The sequence below is a fragment of the Equus quagga genome, chromosome 13 (assembly GCF_021613505.1).
Source record: "Equus quagga isolate Etosha38 chromosome 13, UCLA_HA_Equagga_1.0, whole genome shotgun sequence".
NCBI lineage: Eukaryota > Metazoa > Chordata > Mammalia > Perissodactyla > Equidae > Equus > Equus quagga.
The window spans coordinates 23,351,624-23,360,065 of NC_060279.1; the positions used below are offsets into that span (position 1 = coordinate 23,351,624).

General features: G+C 47.5%; 1 long non-coding RNA gene across 1 annotated transcript; it reads right to left on the reverse strand.

The window, feature by feature from the left end:
- Positions 1-984: 984 nt before the first annotated feature.
- Positions 985-7,957, reverse strand: LOC124249458 (uncharacterized). The gene is made up of 3 exons (XR_006891400.1): positions 3,793-7,957; positions 2,963-3,055; positions 985-2,430 (listed from the first exon to the last, which is right to left on the reverse strand). It is a non-coding gene; the product is annotated as an uncharacterized LOC124249458 (long non-coding RNA).
- Positions 7,958-8,442: the final 485 nt, after the last annotated feature.

Below are 8,442 nucleotides of genomic sequence, written 5' to 3' on the forward strand. Positions count from 1 at the left end.
AGCTGAGTGAGGGGCTTGATACTGCCTCCCGGAGCTCAAGTCCATGTCTGGCCTTCTGCGGCCAGCATCTGACTGAGCATGTGAGGATACACACGCCCACTCCCATGCACACATTCCTTTCCTAGTAGAAGGTCACTTTCACCCAAGACAGCTTTCCTCAAGTAGCCAGACTTTGAAATTAGCAGCCGTCAGAATGTTTAATAATTACAGTCATTAGGGAGGAACTGGGGAGAAGGGTCGTGTATACTTACATGTCATATATCCCAGGTAATGGGTTAGACATTTTACATACTGTTTTTCATTTAATTCTCAAAACACTCTGAGGAAGGCATTACGACACTGTGCAGTTAGAGAAACTGAGATCAGAGGAGTTAAGCAACTTCCCCAAAATTACAGAGCTGGTTATGGTGGGGCTCAGATTCCACCCCAAGTCTCTGTGACTCCACGATGGACTGAATTCCACATACGGAAAGGCATTATCACCCCACCTGGATTTATTTTAAAACAGACTTTATTTTGCAGAGCAGAGCAGTTATAGGTTCACAGCAAAACAGCAGAAGGTACAGAGATTTCCCATATACCCCCTGCCCTCCCCACATGCACACTCTCCCCCACCAGATGGACCAGAGTGGTACATTTGTTACAACTGATGAACCTACACTGACACATCGTAATCCCCCAAAGTCCACAGTTTACATTAGGGTTCACTCTTGGTGGTGTATGTTCCGTGGGTTTGGACAAATGTCTAATGACACATATGCACCATTACAGTATCACACAGAGTAGTTTGCCCTAAAAATCCTCTGCGCTCCGCCTATTCATCCCTCCCTCCCCACTAACCCCTGACAACCACTGATCTTCTTACTGTCTCCGTAGTTTTGCCTTTTCCAGTAGGTCATATAGTTGGAATCATACAGCACATAGCCTTTTCAGATTGGCTCCTTTCACTTATTGATATGCACACTTAAGTTTCCTCCATGTGTTTTCATGGCTTGATAGCTCATTTCTTTTTGGCATTGAATAATATTCCATTGTTTGGATGTACCACAATTTATTTGGCCATTCACCTACTGAGTCATTGGATTTTTAAAACATTCCGGTGTGGTTCCTACTGAAAATAGAGATAGCCACAGGGACCGGTCTTTCTCTTCTGGACCCCGTACCTGCCTCCTCACTCCTGCAACCCATATGGCACCTGCCATGGGGGTGCCCCTTGGCCTGCCTCCTCTAGGCATCATTTCAGCAGCCTGGAAACCAGCGCTTCCTCCAGGATGAGCTCTAGGGCCAATCTGAGGAGAGCCCACACGTGCGCATTGACCAGAAAGTCAGGATGTTCCCTTTTCCCTCCTTGCCCATGATGCTCTCAGGTTTGCTCTCCAACCCCCAAAATAGTCATTCCTAATATGTCTCACCAGTTACCACGCAGGTTTTTTTAATTCCTTCCATCCATCCATTCGCCCAACAAGTATTTATTGAGCACCTACTGTATGTTGGTGGTAGATGGTAAGTCTTTAGAGGACACTGAATGTGTTTATCTAAGTTTGCATGCATTGTTATACCCATGACAGCCCCTCACTCCATTAATAAATACTTTTTGATGGCTAGGGAGTGGTGCGTGGGGAGATAAAGACAAAGACAAACAGAGTGAGTGACTAAAAATAAGCCTGTGAGACCACCTGAATTCACTGTTATCATCAAATTATAATATCATTATTAAATACATTATAATTACAAACGTTTTATTATGATAAGAACCCTAATATAGCACTTTCTGTGTTTTAGGACCTAAGTGCTTTTACATAAATGGTCAGTCTACTTGCCGCCTGAAAAGGCTGCACAGGCTGAAATATAAATAGATTAAAGAAAGTTTCAAACAAATTCCTGGAGGGCAGATCTATAACAAGTTATTAAAGTGGAGTTAGGAACAACCAGGGCGCATTCCTAACCAATGAGAATGATGTCATGAAGGGTAAGTGCCATAATCCAGCCCACGCCATCTTAGCGGCTCCATCGGAGGCAGGGGCTCAAGTGGGCCAGAGCTCAGGGCTGACCCAGCCGGCCATTGCTAAGCAGTTACTATGGAACTGGATTCACCCAGGGACCCCAGAGCCTCCACTATGCTGGGAGCCTGTCAAATGGCTTCTCCTCCACCCTTTCACCTCTGTCAGGCGAGCAGCTGTGTGCGTCGTCTTCCCACATCTCGCCCCCCAACAAAAGAACCACATTACTTTGTGTCATCCAGTGAGTCACTGGCACGGTTGGGAACAGACCCAGGATTCCTGCTCCTTTCTTTGCTGGGGCCGTTTGCTGGAGATCACAATCCTTCCACATTAGTGGCCAGTTACATTTACGGCTCTTAACAACATTAAATGGGGCTTCTGAGATAGGAAGATGATGGGAAGTGAAGGCTGGGAGATAAAAAGTCAAAACCTGAAACGACACACAAGATTTTGATTACTGAAGGTTTAAAAATGGCAATCCAACCCATCCTGTCATTCCATTGGGAAGTGGTTCCTAGGTCTGGGAAGGAATAACCCCCTCCCCTATCTTGAGACTGTATGGAAGAGAAAAGAAAGGGGAAGAAGGCATAGCCAGGGGTCCTCAGAAATTGTATTCTCCAATTCTTCCCTACAGTTTCATCTCTATACTTACTTCAAGTCGCCATTTGTCTTCCTTTCTATCGTGTAAATGGCGTGTTACAGTTTACCATGCACATTTACGCCCACGGTTCCACCTGAGACTCATAACAGAGGTGTGATCATGGAAAGAGCAGTGGGCTGGAAGTCAGGTGACTAGGACTCTCTACCTAACAGGCCATGTGACCCCAGGCAGGTCACCTCACCTGCACCTCAGTCCCTTAGTTATAAAACAGGGGCTGGCCTGGTTGGCCTGAAGGTCTCATACTGCTCTAAGCTTCCATGTCTGTACGTCCAAGCCAAGTACAAGGGAACAAGCCGCTGACCTCACGGCTGAGGCCGTCTGTGGTTTTCTCCATCTCCTCCTGAGGTTGTGGTGGGAACACACACCAGGGGTTTGGTCACAGGCTCCAGAAAACCTGGCAGTACAGGAAGGGCAGCGGGCAGTGACTCCCATTGATAGAGGAGACAGGAGCATGATAGAGGAGACAGGAGCAGGGGACACAAAGGAGAGCTCTGTGGCAGCTGGAGACTGGGTATGAAAGAGGGGGCTCAGTTTAAATGTCTCCCAGGGGTGAGCCAGGGGCGGAAGGTGCTCCTGGTAGACCGGGCATGTGTGGCCTGAGGATGGGGCTGTGACACTCAGCCAAGGACCAACAATGATTGTCGGAAGATAACAGTGGCTTCAGGTCACCCACTTGGCTCCGTTTCCAGCACATAGGCACCATCATTTTGTTTAAAACTTTGAGAAGCTGTTGTTGTCTCTAATTTGTTTTTGGCATGAAAATGCTGTTCCAACAGGAAATTTTCTGTTGCTTTACAGAGGAGATTATGATGGAGGAGAAACAAGGTATTTCTTCTGCACTTGGGTGGAGCTGGCTGCTGGTGTGCCAGATGAGGATGCTTTAAGAGGGATGCCCTCTCTGGTTTCAAGAGAGAAAAGAGAGTCAAGGGTAGGCCTGGCAGGGCTGGGCCTAGGGTGAGGCGAGTGAGGTGCTTAGGGTGGAAACGCAGGATGAGCACCTGCAACAGGGCACCTTCTCACCTGCCTGACCCTCCTTCTCCAGGGATCTTCTGGGGTGGAGTGGGTCACTGGGTCAGAGGCCCTGGGCTTGCATTAAAAGGGAAAAAGCAGGTTCTAGGGGACTCAACATACCCCGAATAAGACATAGATTTCATAGCCCATCTTCGTCACCAAAACACAGACTCAGAGTCCAGCTGACCTGGGAATGACTTCCTGTTTGCCATTCTTTAGCTGTGTAACCTAGGGAAACACATTTAGATTTCCTTCTTTGTCAGTAAAATGGGGCAATTAATATCAACCTCAGAGGGGCGGGCGATAGGGTTAAACGAGGGGGACAAAGAGGATAATGAAAACACCTGCCACATAGTTTACACCTCAGTAAATTGTTAGCTCCCTGTGAGGCTATTGCGACAGGGCTGAAAGATCCAGCTGTAAGATCGAACCTCTGGAAATTTCGCAGGCAGTATTAGCATAAGAGGAGGGTTTGGGGACCAGTTCAGGAATTTCAGACCCAGAGTTAAATAACTTGCTGCAGGTCACATGACTAATGGCAGAGTTCGGACACAGATAAATGGGCCAAGCTGCCCTAAATTGATGGATTATATACATAAACATTCAAAGCACAGCCTTTCTCTACGAGCAGAGATATAAGCATATGGGGAGCAGCTGGAAGTGAAGGGGTAGGGAGTCAAGGGCCATAGAAAACTTCCTGACTTTTGAGTAAGGATGAGATTCTGGTTAATCACAGAGGGCTTCCAGGAGGAGGTTCTGAGGCTTCGGGGAGCTTCCAATGAGGTTCAGGTGCTCTTCTTTTTTTCAACATCATCTTAGCCAACACTTCTCCGGACAAAGAGATATAAGACAAGTTCTGCCTCCACGGGTGAGCGAGAGCAGTCATCGCTCTAGATCTTTCACGATCCAAGGCCTGGTCCCTTTAAGACATCGAAACTCAGTGAACGTTCTACGGAGGCCTCGCGGCCTCCCCGAGGCGCGCTGACGTCATCCTTCGGGGAAGCGGCTGACGTCAGCGCGTCCTCGGCGAGGGGGGCGGGGCCGTGACTCACCCGCACCCCGTCCCGCGGGGCGCACGTGAGCGCGCGGCGGGCTCGGCGCTAATTTTAGCTCGGGCTGCCTCTGGGGGGTCGGGCGAGGTCGAGGCGGGCAGGGGGCTCCTGGCGAGCTGGGGGCGCGGTGCTCTCCCGTGTCTTGCTGCGCCGCCGTCGGTGCCCCTGGAGCGGCGGGCCCGGCCCGAGGGGTGGCGCCCCGCGGCGACTGAATAGTGCTGGGGCGCGCGCGCTTCCGGAGGCTGGGCCCGAAGGTTGCGCTCCGCGTGCGGCCCGGCCCCGAGCCCGCCAGGCCTCCCGTGGGCGCTCCCTCCTGGATGGCGACTCGGGACTTCCCAGAGAGGGCCAACGTTCTGGAAAGTTCCCTGGTGGCTGGGGTGCGATGTGGGCTGAAGTCAGCACAGCAGCGGGGCTCGGCGAGGGCTCGGCGGGCGGAGTGGACCGAGCCTGTCGGGACGACAGCCCTCAGGGGCGGCCGTGGGGCGGGCTCCGGGCGCTTGGCCGTCGGGGCGGGTGGGGGGCGCCCGGGACCCCCCAGCGAGTCGCCAAGCCCGAATTCGGCGCGGCGGTGGGAGGGACGCCGCCCTCCGCGGTGTGAAGGGCGGTGGCCGTTCTAGGGTCGGGCCAAGCTCTGGGGCCTGAAGGTCAGCGGTTGAGAAGCCAACGCTGATGTCACAGAGCCCAGGCGCTCGGTCCCGAGCCGCGCGGGGACCAAGGTGACCTTCCAGATAGAAGCTTCGTTTTAAGGAAAGCAGTGCCGGACACCTTGTGAAATGGACACTCTCCTGTGCTTTGGGTGTGTGTGTGCCGGGGGAGGTGCTGGAGAGCAGCTCTGTCAGCGTAAAGTGACCCGCACTGTTGACTGCAGAGTGGGCTGCCGTGGTCCAGTGACCTGCATCCTGCCGCTGGTGTGGCGACCTCAGGTTTCACAGGGTTTGTCTGCGAGGCAGCTTACAAAGCAGTGTTCAGGAAGCCTTGGACCTTGTTAGATGAAGGGTGTTGGATGGTACAAAAAAAAAAAAGTATTAAATACAGTGATAAATTGGAAATGTCAAAGGGTAGTATGAGAACCTTTTCCAACTGTTGGGCGGTTAAAAATTTCTATTTCCAGTTTTCGAAAGCTATAACCTTAAAAAAAAAAAAACTTGGTATGCCCTTAGAAAGAAAGGGTGGAAAGTTAGTTGTGGAATAAAGGTGGCTTTGGGGATCCTGACATGAATGGATAGCAGAAATCTGTAAATCCAAATGTGTAATTTTCGTTTGTTTTCCAAAAATAGACATTAGCCTTTGTAAATTGGAGATTTTTTCCTGATTTAAATATGAAAACTGCAAGTGTTTAGGGCTTTATTCTGCATTCAGTATCCATCTTAACACAGTGTAAAAAGGACTGACAGTCTAATAATTAAATACATCCAGAAGTATGCGTACTGCTTTATATTGTTCATAAAGCAACAGAAGTCTCTTTGTCCTAGGTTTTGCACGGTTGCTGCCACATTGTCTTCACTGTAATGCCTGTTTGGGGAGGGTCTTAAATTGAGCAGGTGTGAATGATGGTGAATCATGTTCTGAAAATGAGCTAATTTCCCTGTGGGGGGGGTTATTATTGTGTGTGTGTATAATGTATAAGAACCTTAACATAAAAGCCCTCACGTTCAGAACTTAGGGTTTTTAGTCCGGAAGTTGAGTTTTTCCTTAAAAAAATACTTAACCTCGGAATGGGCCACCTGCATCCTGTAGGCAGCCTGTTAGCGCTTCTGTAGTCTTCCTGCCCCGAGTTGTACCTGCTCTGTTTGAGCTCCATCTGTTACTCAGCTATTGTTCACTGTGTTGTGGTTGAATACAGGTTTGTTCCTCCCACTAGACTTAAGCTCTTGGGGCTGTGAACTTTGTATCTTTAGCATCTTTTTGTCTGTCTTTGTATCTCTAGCTTGTAGAACAGTGCTAGCGTGTAATAAGAGCTACATTTTTTTGTAGTGTTTTGTTGAATTAATGTCGGTTTCCCAAACCAGATTGCACTTTTTGGGAAGGAAGAGTTTTTTATAGTTGAGAGGATTGCTCTGCAGACCTTTATTGCTGCTCTAGGGGACACACTCTCCTTCTTTTCCAAGCCCGCCCTAACCTTTCCCACCACCTCCACCACGCGTGAGGAAGGAGCCAAGGAAAATTAAAACCAACAACCAAACTCTCAATTATTTGGGATCTAAGTAGTGTGGTGTACTTTTAGATTCAAGATGATAGTACCTTGTCCAGCAATCCAGGCCATAACTGGAATCCACACACTGACATTAGTCAGGTTCTTGTCACAGAGGGCTTGGCTAGTCTTCACTTTTTTTAAAAGATAGGCGTTTTAGAACCTCTCCTGCTTCTGTTGGTAGTTAAGACCGGTTGCTGAATGGAACGTGTACATTTGAAATAGAATCAGTTTCTGCACGGTGATTCTTCATGTCTACCCTGAGAGAACATTTAAGGATATCAAATGAAGAGGTTGTACTTATTCTTTTCCTTAGATGTCACCATTGTCAAAGAGAGGGGACTTTTACAGTCGAGTTTTACTAGCCAGAACTTTTTGCAAACTGGAATTGATGCCACACTCAATTTTGTGAAAGGCTAATGACAGCAAATTAAGTTGCTATCAGAGATTTAGTTTTGGAAATAAATATATGGTATGTTACAGTGATTACTGATATTTTCAGTAATAGCCTAGGACCTTTGCAAAATCCTAAATCAGAAGGTCCAGATTTTTATATTCTATGTTTAATTAATTAAGTCAAGAAAGAGTGATGTGTATTTGGAAGATTTTTAACAAGATTTTAATTAGGGTTTTAGAAAGCGGTTCAGCTGGGTTTTTCCATACCAAGAGTTACGAGTGTGATGAAACACAGAAAGTAGCTTTCATGAGAATAGGAGAGAAGACGAGAAGGAAAGAGCAAGGGACACTGCTGTGGGCTAAGTTGGGCTTTGACAATTCCTACTGATTTTCATACCATCCTCCTCATCAAGAATACGTCTTTAGGCCCTGTTCCACCTGGATTTTTTTTCAAAAGAGAGCCTTCTATAATAATAATAAAATTAACAGCAACAAATTACTCAACAATTTATTGAGCACGTGCCAGGCCCTGTGCTCATTGCTTTATGAAATTATTTCAGTTAATCCTTATTACAATCCAATGCTAAATGGATTATTATTTCCATTTTATAGGCTCAGGGAGGTTAAGGGGCTTTGCTTAAGGTCATGTGGCTCTTAAGAAGCAGCCATGATTTTGAACCCAGGCTGTATTAGGTTCTCCAGAGAAACAGAACCAATAACATGTTACCAATAAGATGTGTGTGTATATATAATATATATATATATACACACACATCTGTAACATATATAAGAGTTATATATAAAGAGATTTATTATAATGGGTTGGCTCACGCACTTATGAAGGTTGACAAGTCCCAAGATCTGCAGGGTGAGTCGGCAAGCTGGGGACCCAGGAGAGCTGATGGTGTAGTTCTATTCCGAGTCCAAAGGCAGGAAAAAGCCAATGTCCCATTTCGAAGGCCATCAGGCAGGAAGGTTGAGGCCCTTCATTATGGAGGGCAGTCTACCTTATTTAGTGTACCATTTTAAATGTTAGTCTCATCCAAAAACACTCTCACAGAAACACCCAGAATAATGTTTGATCAAATATCTGGCTACCCTGTGGCCCAGTCAAGTTAACAAACAAATTAA